Raw genomic sequence first — 7,743 nt, forward strand, 5'->3', positions numbered from 1 at the left:
TCTTGCCAGACCACTGTACCCCTTCCAGAGGATCCAGATAGACCACATCCAGATGCCGCCAAGTGGGGGTTTCAAATATGCCCTTGTGGTCGTGGACATGTTCACAGGATGGCCAGAAGCTTTCCCAGTGAGGAACCAGTCAGCAAAGACTACTGCAAAGAAGCTACTCTCAGAGACGAGATATGCAGCTATGGGGTCCCAGAAGTGATAGAGTGACCAGGGACCCACATTCACAGCAAACCTCACATGAGAGATCTAGTCAGCAGTAGGGTCAGACTCAGTGTTAGGCACACTCCCAGAGGCCCAGAAAAGCTGTTACCATATGAAGTTTTATTTGGGTCTAGTCCCAGGTTAGGGGTATCCTTTCCCTCTGCAGCTGATTATGTAATATGATACTTTGTCTGCTTATGTAATTGAAATCACCAAGAAACTTGCTAACATCCATTCTCGAGTTTTTTTCTTCATTGCCAGATCCAGATTCAGTGTCCGGTATGCACTCCTCGAAGCCAGGAGACCGGGTGTTGGTGAAAAAGTTTGTAAGGAGAACACCACTCGATCCCAGATTTGATGGTCCTGTTCAAGTGCTGCTGATGACACCAAACTCTGTGAAACTGGAGGGAAGACCCGCTTGGATCCACTCATCGCATTGCAAGAAAGCTCCCCTACCAGAAGATGACATCCAAGCCAGAATGATGTTGCGGCCTGACCGAATAGATGACCTACCTGATAAAGACTACACATCGCTCACTACACATGCTATTGACTAAGAGACTGATTGCAACGAACCCCCGTTAGGGACAGATCTCCTGACCGCCCATTTGCGAAAAGTCTGTACGGAGTGGGGCACAGGCGTTAGGCTTGTGTCAGTTCGCCGACAGCACAAAAGAGTTGCAGCGCTTTGGGACAGGAAGCTAGGATTAGGGCAAGTGATATCTAAGGGGGGCTTGTGATAGAAATATATATATCATGTAGATCTCACTTGCATGCTCTATAATCATATATACTCATATACTCACAGCTAATATATACATTATAATCAATGGCTTAAAATGGCTGACAATGGACTGATATAAGCCAGACGGATTGTATGGGGGTTTTCCATCTCAAAAGCGGAAGTTGGGTCAGATGTCTGAAATAATGCCTAGAATATAGCTGAATCTTGCTGAAACGGCAGACCAACAGTGTCAGATGTCTCAACTCTGTCCTACATGCAGAGAGCTCAATTCTAGTTGCTTAATCAGCTTAATCAGCAGTCATATGAGCATTAATCACAATATTCCATATATGTTTAGATAACCAATGACAGAGGAGCTAGACAATATGGTAATTAACTAACCACCCCTGACAACCCCTAACCACTCCTTTCTATGTGAAAATATAAAACTATGTATGTACAATAAAGTATCAGTATTGATGGAATGTTGTTCTGTCACAGTTGTGTACAGTCCATTCTTGATGAGCGCTCAAAATACTCAGTCTAAGGCCGGGGTCACACTAGACCGTAATACGGACGAGTGCTATGCGATAAAAAATCGCATAGCACTCGGCACAATGTTAATCTATGGTGCAGCTCCCATCATCCGATATTTTCTCCACCGTATTTCGGATCCGAGGGAACTCGCAGCCTGCTGCGATTGTCAGCGTATCTCGGCCGAGACTCGCCAATGCAAGTCTATGGGTGCGAGAAAAAATCGGATTACACACGGACCATGCGTGTGCATTGCGAGAAATACGCAGCGGTGTTCTATAGAAAAGCCGGTAATTCAATTGCCGGCTTTGCATTTCTCCTGCACAAACCCGACAGGATATGAGACATGGTTTACATACAGTAAACCATCTCATATCCCCATTTTTTTTGCATATTCCACACTACTAATGTTAGTAGTGTGTGTATGCAAAATTTCAGCGCTGTAGCTGCTGAAATAAAGGGTTAAATGGCGGAAAAAATTGGCGTGGGCTCCCGCGCAATTTTCTCCGCCAGAATGGTAAAGCCAGTGACTGAGGGCAGATATTAATAGCCAGGAGAGGGTCCATGGTTATTGGCCCCCCCGTGGCTAAAAACATCTGCCCCCAGCCACCCCAGAAAAGGCACATCTGGAAGATGCGCCTATTCTGGCACTTGGCCACTCTCTTCCCACTCCCTGTAGCGGTGGGCTATGGGGTAATGAAGGGTTAATGCCACCTTGCTATTGGAAGGTGACATTAAGCCAGATTAATAATGGAGAGGCGTCAATTATGACACCTATCCATTATTAATCCTATTGTTGGAAAGGGTTAAAAAACACACACACACATGATTTAAAAGTAGTTTAATGAAATAAACACAGCGGTTGTTGTAATAATTTATTGTTCTCGCAATCCATCAGGACCACCCTCGCTTGGAAAAATAATAAACGCACAAGATACATACCCTCAGCTGACCCGTCACGTCCCACGAAGTAATCCATCTGAAGGGGTTAACTAATATTACAAGCAGGAGCCCTGCAAATGCAGCTGTGCTCCGTGCCTGTAATCCCCGGCGAATGAATGAAATGTAGGTCATTGACCTACATTTCCTTCAGTCGCGGTGAGGCGCCCCCTGGTGGATGTCCTCATATGACCTGGAGCGTGGGAAAAAGTTCCCAGGCTGCAGTTCATGAGAACATCCAGCAGAGGGCGCCTCACCGCGACTGAAGGAAATGTAGGTCAATGACCTACATTTCATTCATTCGCCGGGGATTACAGGCACGGAGCACAGCTGCATTTGCAGGGCTCCTGCTTGTAATATTAGTTAACCCCTTCAGATGGATTACTTCGTGGGACGTGACGGGTCAGCTGAGGGTATGTATCTTGTGCGTTTATTATTTTTCCAAGCGAGGGTGGTCCTGATGGATTGCGAGAACAATAAATTATTACAACAACCGCTGTGTTTATTTCATTAAACTACTTTTAAATCATGTGTGTGTGTGTTTTTTAACCCTTTCCAACAATAGGATTAATAATGGATAGGTGTCATAATTGACGCCTCTCCATTATTAATCTGGCTTAATGTCACCTTCCAATAGCAAGGTGGCATTAACCCTTCATTACCCCATAGCCCACCGCTACAGGGAGTGGGAAGAGAGTGGCCAAGTGCCAGAATAGGCGCATCTTCCAGATGTGCCTTTTCTGGGGTGGCTGGGGGCAGATGTTTTTAGCCACGGGGGGGCCAATAACCGTGGACCCTCTCCTGGCTATTAATATCTGCCCTCAGTCACTGGCTTTACCACTCTGGCGGAGAAAATTGCGCGGGAGCCCACGCCAATTTTTTCCGCCATTTAACCCTTTATTTCAGCAGCTACAGCGCTGAAATTTTGCATACACACACTACTAACATTAGTAGTGTGGAATATGCAAAAAAAATGGGGATATGAGATGGTTTACTGTATGTAAACCATGTCTCATATCCTGTCGGGTTTGTGCAGGAGAAATGAAAAGCCGGCAATTGAATTACCGGCTGTTCACAGATATCGCACTGAATGAAATATAAATACAGAATATATATATATGTGTCTCAATGATATATATATATATATATATATATATATATATATATACTGTATATATGTTTTCCCGAACATTTGAGCACATAAATCCATTAGATGTTGGTTTTGCAAGCTTGCAAGAAAATCTCGGCATACGGATGCCATACGGATGTCACACGGATGTCACACGGATCATTTGATGCGAGGAAATCGCATCCTCGCACTGCACACGGATCACTGTTTTTGAAACATTTGTGCGATTCTCGGCCGTGAAAAACGGACCGTTTTTTTATACGTTAAGTGTGTCCCCGGCCTAATTGGGAGCGGCCGCAGCACACACAGGGATAAGATTTATCCAACCCAAATATTTCCATAACAACACCATAGTGGTGTAGCAGTACCAATAAGTAGACATCTATTACAAACAGATTTTCCTTATCCCCTTGCAACAACTGTACATTTAACCCCATAGTGATGGTCACAAAATTGTCCCTAGAGGGAATTTCTGAAACTAATATTGATTTACGGTAATTCTAAATGCCTATTTAATGTTAGAATCTAATTGCTTTTCTAATATACTTTAATCAAAACGACCCTACCGTTCCCTCACTACACTAGCTGCTTCATTTACTTTCTACTAACTTCCTGTTTGTTGATGCTTTGTTTGAGAATCCCAGTGCATGCTAGGATATTGAAACGAAAGGTCTTCAGGGGCAGAAACTGGTCACTGGCACAGCCTCTGCTCCCACCCAAAACAGTGTCATCAGTGCCATCCATTTCAAGGGTTGGGCTAGTCCCTGCTGTACTGAGCATGCGTCAGTTGTAAATTCCAACGTATGCTTAGTAGGAACTTGTCACTGTGCAATATTATTTTTAATGCAGAGTGACAGTGCGCGCCCTCATTTGCTCTGATGAGAAATAACGAGTCAGAAAGAGAGTGCACTGTCAGTGCACATTGTAAGGAAAGAACCCTGCGAAGTGAAAACGGAAAGACCAGCGTCGCCCCCCAAAACTAATGTCGGTATGCCAGCTTAGTGCTCCTACATTGTGCCCAGCTTGTGCTTCTGGAAATTATAGTGATGCTAAATATGTGGTTACTAACTGTGGTTTAGGCACACTGTGGGCTCAAAATAGAGGGCGTTATGTGGATTTGAGAGCTGTGAGGTGAGCTGCCGCTTTAGTATACTGGAAACACCGATATTTACATTGGCAGATAACGGACATGAGTCAGGATTTTTGTGGGATAAATTAAAGTTTTTATTGGTAACATTTAGTGGCACGTAGCATTTTTTGATCGCTTTAAGTGTAAAAATTGATTAACATTTATCCTACGCTCTACACTGAGTACTTACGTTGGGGTTTCCACCTGAATCCCCCCCAAAATGTGATTCAGATGGAACCCAGAAAAGAACTACTCAGTATAATGAAGCAGATGGAGTGACTTTGGACTCTGGTGTCTGCACCAGTGGTGTCCCATCTCTTAGGCCGGTTTCACACGTCAGTGGCTCCGGTACGTGAGGTGACAGTTTCCTCCCGTACCGGAGACACTGACACACGTAGACCCATAAAAATCAATGCATCTGTTCAGATGTCATTGATTTTGTGCGGACCGTGTGCGGACCGTGTCTCCGTGTGCCAAACACGGAGACATGTCAGTGTTCGTGGGAGCGCACGGATTACACGGACCCAATAGAGTCAATGGGTCCGTGTAAAACACGGACCTCACACGGACATTCTCCGTCTGGGGTCCGTGTGGCGTGCCGGAGACAGCGCTACAGTAAGCGCTGTCCCCCCCCACATGGTGCTGAAGCCGCCATTCATATGTTCCCTGTAGCAGCGTTTGCTACAGAGAAAATATGAATGATAGTGTTTAAAATAAAGATCCATGTGTCCGCCGCCCCCCCACCCCCTGTGCGCCCCCCCCCCACCCCCTGTGCGCCCCCCCCCGCTGGTCAGAAAATACTCACCCGGATCCCCCGTCGGCAGTCGCTCCTTCCTGGTCTGGCCGCGGCTTCTCTACTGTACGCGGCTGATTACACTCATGAATATGTGGCTCCACCTCCAATAGGGGCGGAGCCGCCTATTCATGAGTGTAAATGAGCGGCCCCACGTGACCGCATACAGTAAGCCGCGGCCAGACCAGGAAGGAGCGACTGCCGACGGGGGATCCGGGTGAGTATTTTCTGACCAGCGGGGGGGGCGCACAGGGGGTGGGGGGGCGCACAGGGGGTGGGGGGGCGGCGGACACATGGATCTTTATTTTAAACACTATTCTTCATATTTTCCCTGCAGCAAACGTTGCTGCAGGGATGATATGAATCGCAGCTTCAGCACCATGCAGAGTGGGTACCACACGCTCAGTGTGGTACCCACTCGCCATACGGGCGGCACACGTGTGCCGCACGTATGGCCTCCGTGAGTTCCCAGGCACACGGACACGGATAACTCCGGTACCGATTTATTCCGGTACCGGAATTATCTGGACGTGTGGGTCAGCCCTTAGGCGTGCACATAACTGGTGTTGTTGACCACACTTTTGTGGTTAAAAGAAGCCTAAGGCCGGGATCACACACAGCGAGATACGGCCGAGTCTCGCAGGTTAAAACTAAGCTCTGGCACCGGCACTCCAGAGCGGAGCGTGCAGCCGCACAGCAATACATGGAGCTGCACGCTCCACTCCACAGTGCCGGTGCCAGAGCTTGGTTTTAACCTGCGAGACTCGGCCGTATCTCGCTGTAGTGTGACTCCGGCCTAAAATGATGGTCATTTCTGGAACACAGGCCAGAATTAGTCCAAATTGATTCCATCTGCCTCATTATGAGTTGTTCTTTCAGGGGTTTTGCTGAATTAGATTATTTGGGGATCCACATAGAAACCCCAATGTAAGTGCTCAGTGGGGAGCACATGATAAATGTGAACCAAGCTTTATTCCAATTTTCTGAGGCATGATTAATAACCAACAGTACAACAGTAGTTTTTTTTTAATTTTTATGCCATTCAACATGCGGTGTGATACGACGGCTTTATTCTTTGTGTCAGTGCAATTATAGCAATACCATCCATATAGATTTTATATGTATTTCTACTTTCACGCACTTCAATTGCTTTTTTTATTTAAAAAAATAAATAGTCGCCATATTCTTAGACTGATATGAGGGCTTATTTTTGGTGAGAAAAATAGAAGTTTTCATTTGTACCCATTTGGGGTTCAGATTTTTTTGGATGCAGAATGAAAAGAAAACAGTAATTCAGTTGTTTTTTTTTTACGTTGTTCCCCTTGTTCGCTAAAATAATATTTTTCAAAAATGTAATTGCCTTTGCATCGCCATATTCTAAGAGTTGCACCTTTTTTTTTATAGTTTCCGCAGCAGAGCCATATGAGGGCTTGTTTTCCTGTACTATTTTTTTACATTGACTTTTTATTCAATTTTTTTGTGTGCCAGTATAATGAAAAAGTTACATTTTTGGAGGGCTTTTATTTTTTATAGTGGTCACTGTATGAAATAGTGAGACAATTGTAAAGCTTGGATCAGTCCGCACATGGCGATACCCGTCATGTGTACTTTTTTTATTTTTGTTTCTACACAAAAGCTGCGTTTTTAGTAGCGAAGCAGCTTTCTGTGATTTCCATTGCTTTTTTCCATTCTTTTTGTTTATTTTATTGCTTATTTTCATATTGCCATGTATGAGATCTGTCAGTGTCACAGCCTGTTAGGCTACGTTCCCATGATGGGATTTTGAGGAGTTTTTCAAGCTGCAGAATTTCTGCACCTATTATTTAAATTAAGTTACTTGTGTTTTTTCATTGTGTTTTTAAAGCTGCTTTTTTAGTCCGTTGTTGGTATGTCATGTTTTAAATCAAGCTGCTTTGTTTTTGATACCTTGTGGTATTTGGTTTTGATAAAACTTTGCCATACTTAGATGCAAATTACAAGTGTTTTTTATACTTTTTTGCACACGGAAAATGACTTAAAACACATATGCGTTTTTTACCTGCAGATTTCCCGCATCTAATGCAAGTCTATGGGGAAAACCTGCACTGAAAACTCAGCGTACCCGTGAGAGACAATGACATGTAAGGGTATGTTTCCACTGTCAGGATGGCCGGCGGTATCGCCGCAGCGGCGAAGCCGCTTGGCGCTAAGCCCCACCCCCTTTCTGGGACGCGATCATGCCGGATGTGTTAACTCTTCACATCCGGGATGATCGCTCTGTCCCATAGGGCCCTGTGATATGCCTT

This window comes from Ranitomeya variabilis, chromosome 1 (genome assembly GCF_051348905.1).
Source record: "Ranitomeya variabilis isolate aRanVar5 chromosome 1, aRanVar5.hap1, whole genome shotgun sequence".
Taxonomy (NCBI): Eukaryota; Metazoa; Chordata; class Amphibia; order Anura; family Dendrobatidae; genus Ranitomeya; species Ranitomeya variabilis.